Here is a 15,665-nt window from a genome sequence, read left to right on the forward strand (position 1 = left end):
GCTCCCAGATCCCAGGGACAAGCCCAACCCTATATGAGAACATAGGTCCAGCCCTCCACCCTGAGCTGGACATTTCTGGTTAAGTCTTCAATAGAATGATCCTGCTTATTGGATGTTGCAGTTTTACCTTCTGGTTCTTGTCTGCTCATCGCCTACCACACTAACACTTTAGAGGTTGGGAACCTGCACTATTCATAACTAAGGTGGGAATAGTAGGGAAAAAAAAGAGTAGATATAGGGAATACTACACCAATGTGGTGTAGTTGTCATTAAACATTGCCTTGACATCCTTAAGAGCCTCAGACTTTTGGATGGAGGAAAATTGGCTGCATTTGAAAGCCATACCTCAATTTACATTGGTTATTGCTAGTATAAACTTTAATTTTAAAAATTTTAATCTGGATGGTTATGTTGCTGAATTATTTTTAGTTTTAATTATTTTTCGGTTTCATTTTCTAGGTATATAATAAATTAATGGCTCCTTTAGCTTTAAATTTTCTTTTTTTTTCTTGGAGACAGGGTCTCACTTCCTTGCCCAGGCTGGAATACAGTGCTGTGATCATGGCTCACTGCAGCCTCAATTTTCCAGGCTCTGGTGATTCTCCCACTTCAGCCTCCCAAGCAGCTGGGACTACAGGCACATGCCACCATGCCCAGCTAATCTTTTGGTATTTTTTGTAGAGATGAGTTTTCACCATGTTGCCCAGGCTGGTCTCAAACTCCTGGGCTCAAGTGATCCGCCTGTCTTGGCCTACCAAAGTGCTAAGATTACAGGTATGAGCTGGCCTTATTTTCATTCTTATGCCACTTATGTTGTGCATTAGCAAGAACTTCCAGAAATGTTGAGTAGTAGATAACAGGTCTTCTATGTCTTGTTCTTAAATCCCAGGAGGGATGTTTTTAGTATTTCACATTTTCATTTGCAGTCATTGTTGGAGATTGATAAATATTCTGTTGCATTTAGGAAGTTTCCTTCTAATCTTATTTCTAGAGGAAGCAGGGTAATATAGTGGTTAACAACACAGATTTGGGCTGGGCACGGTGGCATGTGCCTGTAATCCCAGCACTTTGGGAGGCTGAGGCGGGCAGATCACTTGAGGTCAGGAGTTCGAGACCAGCCTGGCCAACATGGCAAAACCCTGTCTGTATTAAAAATACAAAAATTAGCTGGGTGTTGTGGTAGGCACCTGTAATCCCAGCTACTTGGGAGGCTGAGGGAGGAGAATTGCTTGAACCTGGGAGGCGGAGACTGCAGTGAGCCAAGATCGTACCATTGTACTCTAGCCTGGGTGACAAGAGCAAGACTTCATCTCAAAAGAAAAAAATAAAACCATGTGTTTGTGCCCAGCAACCTAGGTTCAAATTCTGGATCCAGTCAGGTGTGGTGGTTCACACCTGTAATCCCAGTGCTTTGGGAGGTGAAGGCAGGAGGATCACTTGAGGTCAGGAGTTTGAAACCAGCCTGGGCAACACGTCAAGACCCTGTCCCTAAATAAATAAAAAAATATTAGTTGGGTGTATTGGTGCATGCCTTTAGTCCTAGCTACTCAGGAGGCTGAGGCAGGAGTATTGCCCGAGCCTGGGAGGTCATGGCTCCAGTGAGCTATCATTGCACCACTGCAATCCAGCCTAGGCAATAGAGTGAGACCCTGTCTTAAAAAAAAATCTGCATGTCCACCACTTTTTTAGGTGTGTAACTGTGGGAAAATCACCTAGCTTCCTTGTGTCTCAGCTCTTCCATCTATAAAGTGGAGCTACTTCATAGGGTTGCAAGGATTAAATTAGTATGTAAGGCACTTAAAACAGTGCTTGACACCTAGTATATACTGTAATAAATATTATATTAAAGTTTTATTAGGAATAGTTGCTAAGTTCTATCAAGTTATAAAAATCTAAAAGTTCCCAAATAATTGAATTTTCTTGTATTCCTGGGATAAATCTTTATTTATTTATTTATGTATTTATTTAGAGACAGAGTTTCGCTCTTGTTGCCCAGGCTGGAGTGCAATGGCACGATCTCGGCTCACTGCAACCTCCACCTCCAAGGTTCAAGCGATTCTCCTGCCTCAGCCTCCTGAGTAGCTGGGATTACAGGCATGTGCCATCATGCCAGGCTAGTTTTGTATTTTTAGTAGAGACAGGGTTTCTCCATGTTGGTCAGGCTGGTCTCGAATTCCCAACCTCAGGTGATCCAACCACCTCAGCCTCACAAAGTGCTGGGATTACCAGCGTGAGCCACTGCGCCTGGCCTTTTTTTTTTTTTTTTTTTAAGTTCAGAAGTAGATTCAATGTGCCAATGTTTTGCTGGCTGTGCAAAATGAATTTGGAAGTTTTTTTTCTTTTATTACTCTGGAAGAGTGTGTGTAATATAGCAGTTATTCCTTGAAGGCTAGCTAGAAATGACACATCATATACACATACGCTTTTTTACTGGTGTTTGGATGTGTCAGGGTAGAGGGACTTATTCTAGCATCCTTGCAGGTTTTTTCAATGGTTTTGTTCTTCAGGTTTTCTACTGTGTAAACTTTTCTAATATATATCTGGAAATCATATTTACTATTCTGTCAAACATTGGCATAAAGTTACACCTAGTATTCTGTAAGATTATTTTCCTCTGTTCTGTATATGTAATTAGACCTCCTTTTCCATATATAGTCATTCCTCCGTATCCACAGGGAATTGGTTCCAGGATGCCCCTACCTCGGATATTGAAGCCCTCAGATGCTCCCTTACAGTCAGCCCTCCATATCCTCAGAATATGTGGATGCAGAACCCACAAATACAGGGGGCCAACTGTGTAATGTTTTACATTTTGGTTTCCTTTCAGTTTTGTTTGTTTGTTTGTTTGTTTGTTTACTTTCAGGATTACTGAAGGCAGTGCATTTTGTTTCTCTTTTTGAATTTCATTTTTCTTGAATATTTTTTTCATATGTTCTTTTACTGCCTTAAGTTGCCGAGGCTTTGCATTGCCTTCACATGCATTTGCTTTTTCCTCATTAGTGAATGATGAATGCAGTCCTAATATTTGTCTGCAAATAGGGAAAGTGGATTTCCTTTTATATTCCAAGTAGGTGCTGTTAAAACTGTCCCTTTAGATCTGAAGCTAGAAGGCTAGTTGTAAATTTACGTAACTGTGCACTTCAGCAGTAGAAAAGCAGCTTCACATTTTGCTAAGCTGGTTGAAAATTTTTCACTCAGGGCCAGCATTTATATCTAGCTTTCTTTTTGGCTCAGCCTCCAGGCTAGTTATCCAGCGGAGCCTCCTTCCAAGTTCTCTGTCTCATTGGAAATAGCTTGGTTGTGAAAGAACTGAATGTGGAAAACCCTTCAGTCACAAGTCATTACTCCACATTGGAAACAAAATCTTTTTTTTTTTTTTTTTAAGTGACAGGGTCTCACTCTCACCCAGACTGGAGTGCAGTGGTGTGATCATGGCTTATTGCAACCTCAACTTCCTAGGTTCAAGGGATCTTTGCACCTCAGCCTCCTGAGTAGTTAGGACTACAGGCGCATATCACCACACCTGGCTAATTTTTAAAATTTTTTATAGAGACAGGAGTCTTACTATGTTGCCTAGACTAGACTTGAACCCCTGGCCTTAAGCAACCCTGCTGCTTTGGTCTCCCAAAGTGCTGGGATTACAGGTGTGAGCCACCATGCCCAGCCCAGATAACCTATTCTTAAGATATGTGAAAAACCATTCAGTTGTAGCAAACATCATACACAAGAGACTTTGTTTGACATCAGATAAATCATATGGGTTAGAGAAATTTTTGGTTTTTAGAGGTCAAGAAATCATTCATCATGAGCTTCCATATTTTGCACATATTTCTGAAAAATATTCCTGAAGTGGAAAAGTTTTGTTATACAACGCATAGTTTCTGGTACATGAGGGAACCCACGAAAAAGGGTATCAGTAAACAGTGTTACAGAACTTCCAATTTAATATATATATTTTTTAGTCAAACAGAATTCAAACCCAGGAGACAGTTTAGGTGGTCACACATGGTAAAGGTGCTAGGAGTGGTATACTTACTCACTTATCTCTTAAACATGCAATGAAAATATTCTACAGCCAAACCTTTGTCATAAACTCCAGCCCTGGTCATTCAGCTTCTGAATCCAGTAGGAAAGGTCAAGAGATGGTGGATGTTAACAAGTGATTGAGTACTGTCCCATGTTCGGAGACAGTTCTGTCAAGGTGTTGACCTTTTTCTGGAGTACTACAAAGCAAGCATTCCTGAAAACCTCTAGGGGTTAGGGACAGATTGTGAATTTGTCCATTGTGAATATGCACATGGTGGCACTATAAAAAAATTGAAAGTAAATCCCCTATCCCTAACATCAGGTCATGTTCTGCCCTGATGGGGACCAGTAGAATTTGCCACAGTTGGGTACAGGAAGGTGTTATAATTACAGCTGGCTCAAGAAACACCTAGTGGTGCTAGTACTTGATCCAGGATAGGACATTTTAGATTTATTATTCACCAAACCATAACAGTCCTCCACTAATATATGCACAGGGTCACTTTACCCAGGTGGATGCCAAGTAGGGTGAGTTGCAGACTCCCTTTTAAGGCATGTGAGTGCTTTACGTGAAAACACAATAGGAGAGCAACGTATGATGGCCCACCTTTCTGGCCTATGGGTATTTCTGAAATTATACCTGGTTAAGAATTGTCAACTGACTAAAATCACAATGTTTTTTCCCCTTAAATGGCACAGTCCACAAACTTAAAAAGGCCTGATCAGCTAGATGTTTATTTCATTTACCCAAATGAGTTAGAATTTCTTTGGCAGATAGATGTCATAATAAAGATGGAAATTGCTGAGTATTTAGGCAATTATGACACACAAAAAATACCCTGATTTCTGAGCAGTGACATTATACTTGACTGAATGAATAGATTTTTGTAGGAAAAAGTATGCTTGTGGATAAGAGCAATAGAAGCTGGATACAGGCAGGCTGGAATCTATTTTTAACATATATTCTAGTGACCCTTATGTTCTCTAAAATTTGAGAATGACTGGACTAGAATTTTGGGAGTAATCATTCCTCCCTAGGACCAGATGTGGGGTTAGCAGCTTGAATCAGAATGAATGGTCCCACCCACCCAAAGAGTAGGTGAAAGGGAAGAATAAGTAAGTTAAAGATCAGAGTTCCCTTAATGTACATGAATATTCTTGTGTGTGTGCACATGCATGCGTGTGTGTGTGTGTGTGTGTATGACTGAGTTTTGTTCTTGTCACCCAGGCTGGAGTACAATGGCGCGATCTTGGCTTACTTCAATCTCCGGCTCCTGAGTTGAAGTGATTCTCCTGCCTCAGGCTCCCGAGTAGCTGGGATTACAGGCACCTGCCACCAGGCCCAGCTAATTTTTGTATTTTTTAGTAGAGACAAGGTTTCACCATGTTGGCCAGGCTGGTCTCGAACTCCTGACTTCAGGTGATCCACCTGCCTTGGCCTCCCAAAGCGGTGGGATTACAGGCGTGAGTCACCACACCCAGCCTATTCTTTTTAAGTTTCTTGATGTAGTGGCAATAGTCTTGTGCTCTTCAGCACAGTGTCCTGAGTTCTACATCCCACAATAACTGAGGGTGTGAACTTGTGGAGGACTTATGTCCGAATCTCTTTTTCAATCTCTATACAATGTGGCGGAGTTGTGCCACCTACATGAGCCAATGGAGAAGAAAGCTCCTGGTATACTTTAAGTATTCAACAATATTAAATATTAAATATTTGTCAATTGATGAAGTACCTCAAAAGCTTGATTCTCAGACTCCTTCTTAGATAAATCATTCCCTAGATTGTCTCATCCTGTCCTGACAACTTCCAAATTTACATCTTTAGCTGTGATCTCTTCACGGAACTCCAGACTCCTATTCCAACTGTTTGTTTGGCATTTCCTCTTGGATGTTTAATTGGCATCTTTACCTTAACACATCCAAAACAAAACTACTAATCCCTCTCCCTAAACCTGTTCCTTTCAAGCTACTGCATTTCTAAAAGACCATCCCATACTAGTTGCTCAGATCAATAACCATGGAGTAATCAGTAACGAACATTCAATTTATTAGCAAATCATGCAGGCCATGCCTTCAAAATATATGCAGAACCATTTCTCCCTACCTCCATCACTTCTAAGCCTGTCCAAGCCACTATCATTCCTCATCTGGAATATTGTAATGGCCTCTTAATTTCCCTGCTTCTACTCTTACCCACCTTCAGACCGTTCTCAACAGGACAGCCAATGCAAACTAAAAATATAAGTCAAAGAGCAAAACTCATGCAAGGTTTATGTTAGAATGGCTAAGGACAGACAGCAAAGAATTCACAGAATTTATAGTAACAGGCTTCTTGGCTTCTTTCATGTCTCATAGCTTACACGTCTTTGAATATGTGGTAAGGGGAAAAAAGTTAGATCATGTCATTCCTCTGCCCCCAAGCCCTCCAACTGTTATGCAGAGCAAATCCAAAGCCCTTATCATAGTCTACAAGGTCCTAATGTGCACCTCTCCACCCGACTCCTGATTAAAGAATTTGCTTCTAATAGCCCACTATGGGAATACTCTTTCCGCAGATAGCCACATGCTTCAATGGCCCACTTCTGTCTCTGCCCTCCCTGTCATCTATAAAATAGTCCCACTACAATCTCCCTCTCTCCCCTTACTACTACGTTCTGCATATTTATTTATCATTGTCTCCCTTGACTTGAATGTAAACCCAATGGGGCAGAGAGTTCATTTTCTTCACTACGATATCCGCAGCGCCTGAACAGTGAGTGACATAGTAGGCACCCAAAACATCTTTTCATATGCTGCCAATAAACCATAGCTGATCCTGGCTTTGAGGCGGAATGACCCAGATCTGTGGAAGGAAAGATGACCTCTCTGCTCAGCAACCGGAGCTGGGGGTGTAACTTCAGGGAGTCTCAGCCTGGCCACCCAGTTGCTCGGTCTCTTTCCGCCCTAAGCAAGCACCCTGCCCAGCTTCCACCCTTTCCAGGGCCCTCCTCACATTGGCTGAAGTCGCCAAGCCCTTTCATCCAATGATAGGGCAAAGCCCGGAAGGGAGGCAGGGCCAGAACGCCGGCCGACCGCGCGGGGCTGCTGAGGGGCGGGGGGACTCCAACCCGCGGGCACAGAGATGTGGAAACCTCATGAAGCCTAGAAGGGCCGGAGGGAGAGGCTGGGAGTTAGCTAGGAGTTGCTGACGCAGTTCCTTCTGCGCTTTGTTCAAGATGTGGGTCTGGCGCTTTCGGTGAGGGGTGCTCTACAGCCTGACGTGGGGGGTCGGGCCGGGTTCTGGGAGCGTGTGGGAGACGCAGGCCGGGAGGCCAGGGCTCCTCTGCGGCTGCCCACTTCTGAGATGGGCGCGGCAGCCAAAGGGTTGTTGTGGGCCTCCCCCTTCTCTCGTTCACTGCTGCCCCTTTGTCTCGAGTCTAGTCTCCGACTCCTCGTAGCTGCTCGCTTGGACCAGGCTGGCCGTGGTGTCCCCGCTCCTAAGCAGTGGGCCGTCCGGGTAACAGCGGTCGAGTCCTGCCTAGGCTCTCGGAGGACTCCAGAGCCCCTGAGTATTTGACTCACATCACCAGTCCAATATCCCTTCCGTTACCAGTGAGGAACCTGGGGCCCAGAGAGGAGAACGGAGTCTTGCCCAAGGTTACTCATTCATTCATTCATTCATTCATTCATTCATTCATTCAACAAATATTTATTGAGCACTAACCTAGTAGTGTGCTAGGTCCTGGAGTTATGGTTGTGTACGGGGCAGAACTAAATTCTGGTAGGGGAGAAATGGAACAAGCTTGAAGGGTTAGAAGCAGGGTCTGGGGATCTGGAGGGGGAAACACAAAACATATTTGAGGCTTAGTAATCCTAAGAAATGGGTAAACAGAAAAAAAGAAACATTCTTTTTGTAGTGCTCTTTTAAAGCCTTGTTTCTTTCTGTCTTCCTAAAGACACTTGACTCAGCAAAGTTCTCCCTCTCATCCCCCTTGTGCAGACTTTCTGTGGAAAGCTGGATTGCAAAGAAGTTCTCCACTGCACTGTATTTTGCAGTTAGATGAGAATACGGAAGCTTTTAGATATCAATGGAGTGGGTGAAAAGGGGAGGCTGTGGTGTGATGGAATTAGGATTTCCTGGAGACACAGAAGGCTTTTTAATCACTCACTAGCTATAGGACCCTGGGCAAGTCCTTCAATCCCTGGAAACTTCATTCCCTCATCTTTACACTGGAAATGATCCTTCTTACTGCCCACAGTTCTATAGGAAGGGAAGTTACCCAAAGATGGGACACTGCCCTGAGTATCCACTTGGAGTTCAGGTCTCAGAGAACTCAGTCATTTATATCTGTTTACAGTGACTCAAGACCCTCTTAGGAACTTCTTCACTGAACTCAAGGAGGAGATCAGGCAAGATCTGTGCTGGGCAGATTCTTTGGATTGAGGCTGCTGTGCACAGGAATATGGGTGAGTCATTCCATTCTCTCCTGGGCAGGTGAGACCTAGATTGTGAAGTTGGTCTGGGCACAGGAATCCTGCTTGTGGGCACCAGGGTTGAAAGGAAGCTTTTCTCAGTGGTTATTTGTCAAATAGGAGAAAGGCACTGAAGTGGGCAGGGGGCCTCTGGACCTTGAGGAGTAGAGTTTTGTTTGAGATGGGAATAAGGGTGATGTAGTAGAACTCAAAATTGGGTGTCATGGGACTTGGATTTGAGTCCCAGTTTTCCTCTAATTTCCAAGTTTTCCTTCCGTGCATTTGGATGTAAGACTGGATAGATTGGGAGGTGCCTTCCAGCTCTGACATACTGAGAGTCTCTGAATAGTGGGACCAGGTCAGTCTCTTAGGGAATTTAGTCCCTGGGATGGCTCTGTTGAGATAGAATTACCAAGAATGCAAACACACCATTATGGTGTTTCCCAATAATATGAAGCACAACAAGGACAAACACGTAGAGGAGGGATGGCAGTAGTGATGTGCGGATTTGGCTCTCAGCATCCCTAGGTGCACTCCAGGTGTTAGATAGAATCTTAAACGTGTTTAATTTACCATTTCAAATCAAACAACGCTGACTGAGCCCTCTTTGTGTCAGACACTGTGTAGTAGCTACAGGCAAATCTCATGGGATCTGCTGTCTGAGAGCGTAGAGCTTAATGTATGCGTGTGAGGAAGGACACAGACATACACACAAACAATTCCAGTATAAGGCAAACTCTATATTATAGATTTGTTGTGGCATTTTTTTGGAATACAGAAATTTTTATGTGTCAGATATATCAGCTTTTTCACATGGTGTTAGCTTTTGTTTTATGCTTGAGGCTTAGGCCTTTCCCTGAGATCAAGTAGTCCCTTGATATTTTCTTCTAATTCTTTTTTTTCTTTCAATGTTTACATTTCACTTATCCATCCCTTGAATTCATTTTCAGGTATTCCCTCTTATTCCTTACTCCATTGCACCTAATCAATAACCAAGGACCATGTAACCATTGCTTAGAGGGACTTGAACAGGCAGATGATGCTGGTGAATTAAAGGAAAACAGCCTCCAAGTAAAGCCTCTCTCTCTCTCTCTCTTTCTCTCTCTCTCTGTCTCAGTAGGACTCTACCCTTTATGTATTTGTCACAGCCTGAAATGGATGGTGGTCCTAGGATTAGAAAACTTACCTACCATTCTCAGAGATTTGTGGGTTAGAGATCTGCAGGGCCTTATCAGTCCTCATACATTCACTGGCTATCTGAGATTTTGCTTTTCTGTACAACTGTACAGATACCCCTAGTGTCCTACTAGCCCATGACCTCATGTTTCCTTCCAAACTTCCCCAGCCAAGACCCTACTTCCTTAGTACCTAGGAATTCTTCCAGGATTTCTGAGGGAATTTCCTATTCAATCAGGCAGAAGGGAGCAAACGGGTTTCTTTTTGATCAAACTCTCCTCATTTGGCCCTCTTTGATCTCCTGTCTGGTCCTGCTTCCTCCTCAGCTCCGCCATCACCACCCTGGGCTTTCTCACAATGCATTACTGTGCATTTCTCTTTCTCCCTACCTGCCCCTTTGTGTTAGATTGTTCTTATGTTGCTATAAAGAAATATTAGCCGGGTGAGTGGCTCACGCCTGCAACCCCAGCACTTTGGGAGGCCGAGGCGGGCAGATCACCTGAGGTTGGGAGTTCGAGACCAGCCTGACCAACGTGAAGAAACCCTGTCTCTACTAAAAATACAAAAAATTAGCTGGGCGTGGTGGCGCATGCCTGTAATCCCAGGTACTTAGGAGGAGAATCACTTGAACCCAGGAGGCAGAGGTTGCGGTGAGCCAAGATCATACCATTGCACTCCAGCCTGAGCAACAAGAGCAAAACTTCTTCCCAGAAAAAAAAAGAAAAAGAAAAAAGAAAAAAAAGAAATACCTGTGACTGGGTAAATTGTAAAGAAAAGAGTTTAAACTGATTCATGGTTCTGCAGGCTGTACAGGAAGCATGGTGCCAGCATCTGTTCAGTTTCTGGGGAGGCCTCAGGAAGCTTTTACGCATAGTGGAGTGTGAAATGGGAGGAGGCAGAGCACAGTGAGAGTAGGAGCAAGAGCAAGGCGGAGGGATACCACACACTTTTAAACAACATGATCTCACGAGAACTCACTCACTATCACAAGGGCAGAAACAAGAGGATGGCAATAAGCCATTCATGAGAAATCTACCCCCATGATCCAGTCACCTCCCAACAGGCCCCACCTCCAACATAAAAGATTACATTTCAATGTGAGATTTGGAGGGAACATCTAAATGATATCACTCTTCTAACCCAAATCCCTTTCTCAGTAAGATTATCTGTTTTTTATTTTTTAAATGTATTTATTTATTTTGAGGCAAGGTCTCACTGTCTGCCAGGCTGGAGTGTGGTGGCGTGATCATGGCTCACTGCAGCCTCAACCTCCCTCAGCAGTAGCTGGGACCACAGGCATGTGCCACCACACCTGGCTCACTTTTTAAAATTTTTTTACCCAGGCTGATCAAACACCTGGGCTCAGGCAGACCTCCCACCTCACCCTACCTGAGTGCTGGGATTATAGAAGTGAGCCACTGTGCCCAGCCCTCAGTAAGTTTATACATTTTCATGACTTCCTCTGTCCTTTCTGTCTTATCATTCTCAAATTTGCCTTCGTGATATATTCCTCTTCCCCTTGTCTAAAATGTTTCTGTGTGTCCCTATCTTGCTTAGTGACGCTACCATTCTTGGTATTCAGACATCGATCTGATAACCTTGGATTGTTTCCTTCAGTCCATCCTCTGTATTCAAAGGATATATGGATGTGTGCATTATACATGTGGATGCGTTCCTGAAAATAGCTAGACTTCATTGTTCTCTGTTCTCTCATCTTGGATTAGGATCTTGCTATCTTCTTCATTTGTTCATTCATTCAAAAACATGTATTGGGTACCTACAACGTGCCAGACCCTCCAGTGTTCACTCGTACTGCATTCCTAGTGTTGTCTCCTAATTCATTTCCCTTCCTTTTTTCTTTTTAACCCCCTCTAATCCATCTGGGCTAATCTTCCTAAAGAGTTCTTTTGCTAATTTCACTTTTGGGTAGGGTAATGCAAAATTTATTGTCCAAACGGGGATACTTTTGTGAGTTAAGGGGGCCACTATTAAATATGCAGGGATAGTAGGCCTAAACTAGCACTATTCTGGGAAAACCAGGATGTAAGATTGCCCTACTTGACATCTCTTGGATTCTTTACTTTCTATTTCCCTCAATTTACTCCCCATGGGTTATCCCAGCTGCCTGTCTCCTCTGTTTTCCATTTCATTAAGCTGAGAGAAACGTGAATGTTCTGGGAGGTGGTAGGAGAGGAACTGTGGGAACTAGGGGAAGTGCATGGTAATGCTTGAAAAACTATATTGTTAAGTGAGAAAAAGAAGGAAAATAACAAGAGTGGAAAATAGCAAGGTAGAAAAAAAGAATATAGAATGGAGAAAGAAAATTAAGGATAGATTTCACTCTTCTGTTTAGAACCGGTTTCCCTTTGACCATCAGTTTATATCCATATTTTTCATCTTGTAATTTCAGTATTCTGGTTGGAACCACTTCAGGCAGCTTGATTCTTTCTTATTTTGTTCATTCCAACAACAAGTGTTGAGCACTTACCATGTGCCTGGGACTATTGTAGTGCTAGGAATACAGGGTAAGCAGGGTGGACAAAATCCCTGCCTACATGAAGCTCATATAATATTATTTTCATGTATATCAACTCTGTGCCTTTTTATTTTTATTTATTTATTTTGAGAAAACACTGCTTATTCTCCAGGGCTCAGCCTAAATTCTGCCTTTTTAAAATGCTTTTCTCCATCATTCCATGCCTTGGTAATTGCTCCCTCCCTCCCCTAGTCCCCTTCATCTCCTGCTTGCGTAAATTGTAAATTTGAATTTGCTCTCTTATTGTTTTGCCATACTACTCCATTGTAAGCTCTTTAAAGGGAGTATGATATTTCATGCTTGTATTAGTCTGTTTGGGTTACCATAACAAAATGCCATAAACCGAGTGGCTTAAACAACAAAAACTTATTTTCTCACAGTTCTGGAGCCTAGAAGTGTGAGATCCACGTGCCTCGTCATTTCGGTTTCTGGTAGAGGGCTCTCATTCTGGCTTGTAGCTGGCCATCTTTTTGCTATGTATTCTCATGGCCTTAGTGTGCATGTGTGTGGAGAGAGGGAGAGCATGTGAGAGAGCTTTTTTGTGTTTCTTTTTATAAACTCACTAATTTTGATGGATCAGGGCCCACCCTTATGACCTCATGTAACCTTAATTATCTCCTTAGAGGCCCCGTCTCCAAATACAGTCACACTGGGGATTAGAGCTTTAACATGCAAATGTTAGGGGGACACAAACATTCAGTCCGTAACAATGCTTCTTTACATTTTCCCTGTGTTAGACCCAGAACAGGGATAGATACAGAGTAAGGTGCTCATTAGTTATGAGTTTAAGAAATGTATGAAGAAAAGAGAAGTTCCAGAGAAGATTAGAAATTGAAAAGAAATTCAGAAAAAACTATCAACTTTCTCACAGAACTTTGAAGGTGAGTTCACTTGTTCTCCTGCTCTGCATTGCAGTCCCCTGGCTTTGCACTGTTTTCTCCACTTGCTTCATCCTTTATGATTAGGAGAAGTAGCAGCAGCTGAATGTGGGTGAGCCCAGGATCCTGGCAAGAATCCACCCTGCCTCACCATTCTCTCATCCTATCCCTCATATCTTGGGCATGGGTTTGTGTGTATGTGCCTGTGAATAGAATCCGTGGCCACCTGCACTTCTGAGATGTGAACTTGAATATGTGCAGTTATCTTTTTGCCAGTCTTGAGTACCACCATTTGCTATTTCCCTTCTCCAGAAAGTGTGACTCCATTTATCAGAAATCTATGGGACAATGAGAATTGGTCAAACTTTTTTTTTTTTTTTGAGACAAAGTCTTGCTCTTTTACCTAGGCTGAAGTGCAGTGGCATAATCAGGGCTTACTGCAGCCTGGACCTCCTGGGCTCAAGCAATCCTCCCACCTCAGCCCCCTGAGTAACTGAGACTACAGGTGCACACCATCATGCCTAACTAATTTTTAAATTTTTTGTAGAGATGTAGTCTCCCTGTCTTACCCTGGCTGGTCTCAAAATTTTGAGCCCAAGCAATTCTCCCATCTTAGCCTTGCAAAGTACTGGGATTACAGATGTGTGCCACCGTGCTCAGCCCATCAAACTTTTTTGAATAGCAACAAGCAATACTGCACAACAGTTGCACTCCTTCTGACCCAATTAACTCATTTGTAGAACTTTTGTCCTAGGAACATATTTTAATAGGAAGGAAATTTTGTGTGTATAAAGAGATTACGATAGCATTATTGATAGTAGTTAACTTCGAGGAACAACAGAAATGTCCAACACTAGCAAAATGGAAGGAAATTACAAGGAATTCACTGATCATATGAAGATTAAATAGCAATGTGGAAAAATATGCATAAAAATTAAGTGAAGGCTGGGCGCAGTGGCTCACGCCTGTAATCCCAGCACTTTGGGAGGCCAAGGCAGGCGGATCACCTGAGGTCAGGAGTTCAAGACCAGCCTGGCCAACATGGCAAAACCCCATTTCTACTTGAAAAATACAAAAACTAGCCAGGTGCGGTGGCAGATGCCTGTAATCCCAGCTACTCAGGAGGCTGAGGTAGGGAGAATTGCTTGAACCCAGGAAGTGGAGGTTGTAGTGAGCTGAGATTGCACCACTGTACTCTAGCCTGGGTGACAGAGCGAGACTCCGTCTCAAAAAAAAAAAAAAAAAAAAAAAAAAGTGAGGCAGTGAGTGATTAGGGAGATGTTGATCAAAGGATACAAAACTTCTATTAGGAGGAATAATTTCAGGAAATCTATTGTATAACATGGTTAATTATAGTTAATATCAACATATTTAGACTTGAAAAGTGCTAAGAAAGATTTTAAATGTTCTTACCACAAAAAAATAATAAGTATGTGAAGTAATGGATATGTTAATTAGCTTGATTTACCTGTTCCACGTGTAAACATTTATCAAAACATGTTGTATGCCATAAATATATATATACTTTTTTATCAACTAAAAAATAAATGAACTACAAGAAGTAGGATGCAAAATAATATCTACCATATATTTAATTGTCTGACAATATACATATGGGCAAGTCTATAAAGGACCATAGTAAGGAAAATTAGTCATGTGTTAGTATCATGTAGTTATCTTTTTGCTTTATTTTACATCCCAACTCCCTCTAAGGTCTGCCATGGTTACCTGTATGTCCAGAGTTTCACATCAAACCAGTTGGGAAATCCCTGCTTATTCTGATGTTTGGTTTCATGTATTGGCATCTCTTGGTTATGCTGCCCCTACTCTGATGCTTTTGCCATCCTTAAATACTTTACTATTATGCCATGCAAGGTCCTATCAGAGTTTCGTCTGCCATGCTTTAACTAACCTTCTTTCCCAATTTAGACTCTCAGATTCACCCCTTAAGTAGTCTCAGTCTGTCAGAGTGACAGCATGGTGAAAAGCAGACAGACTAAACTTGCATATAAAACTGGATCCAGCTACAGGCCAGCCCCTGTGAAGTAGGCTGTGATGTGACTAGGCTTAATATTGGAAGAATTGTGTCACCACTTAACAAGATAGGGCTTACATGCAAGGATGTAAACTGGGATCTAGTACCTGGACCTTGAGCAAAAGGTAAGTAAGTACAACCTACTTACAACCTAAGACAGAATCCTAGTTGCTATTCTATAAAACCATTTTGAGCACCTTTTACATACTAACTACAGTATCACTAGTACTAGGGGAATAGGTTAGCAAGAACTAAAAGCCAAACTGATCTAAAGTTCAGTCATCTTTCAGTTCACTTTTTCTAGGGCCAGATTATAGTTGAGCCTGCCATTAGGAGTTAGATGGCTCTGAGCTGGGTGCAGTGGCTCACGCCTGTAATCCCAGCACTTTGGGAGGCTGAGGCAGGTGGATTGCCTGAGGTCAGGAGTTCAAGACAGCCTGGCCAACATAGTGAAACCGCATCTCTACTAAAAATACAAAAAATTACCTGGGCGTGGTGGTGGGCGCCTGTAATCCCAGCTACTAGGGAGGCTGAGGCAGGAGAATGGCTTTAACCTGGGAAG

General features: G+C 42.7%; 1 protein-coding gene across 4 annotated transcripts in view; it reads left to right on the forward strand.

Annotated features, from left to right (window-relative positions):
• Nucleotides 1-8,362: 8,362 nt before the first annotated feature.
• The window catches only part of LOC105480311 (zinc finger protein 197), a 61,900-nt gene continuing 54,597 nt past the window's right edge, over nucleotides 8,363-15,665 (forward strand). For all 4 annotated transcript variants that reach the window (XM_024792412.2, XM_024792410.2, XM_071091530.1 and 1 more), the window contains exon 1: nucleotides 8,363-8,472. The gene's annotated coding sequence lies outside the window, so the exon portion shown is untranslated. The remainder of the gene's footprint in view (nucleotides 8,473-15,665) is intronic.

The sequence above is a fragment of the Macaca nemestrina genome, chromosome 2, assembly GCF_043159975.1.
Source record: "Macaca nemestrina isolate mMacNem1 chromosome 2, mMacNem.hap1, whole genome shotgun sequence".
In the NCBI taxonomy this organism is placed as follows: Eukaryota; Metazoa; Chordata; class Mammalia; order Primates; family Cercopithecidae; genus Macaca; species Macaca nemestrina.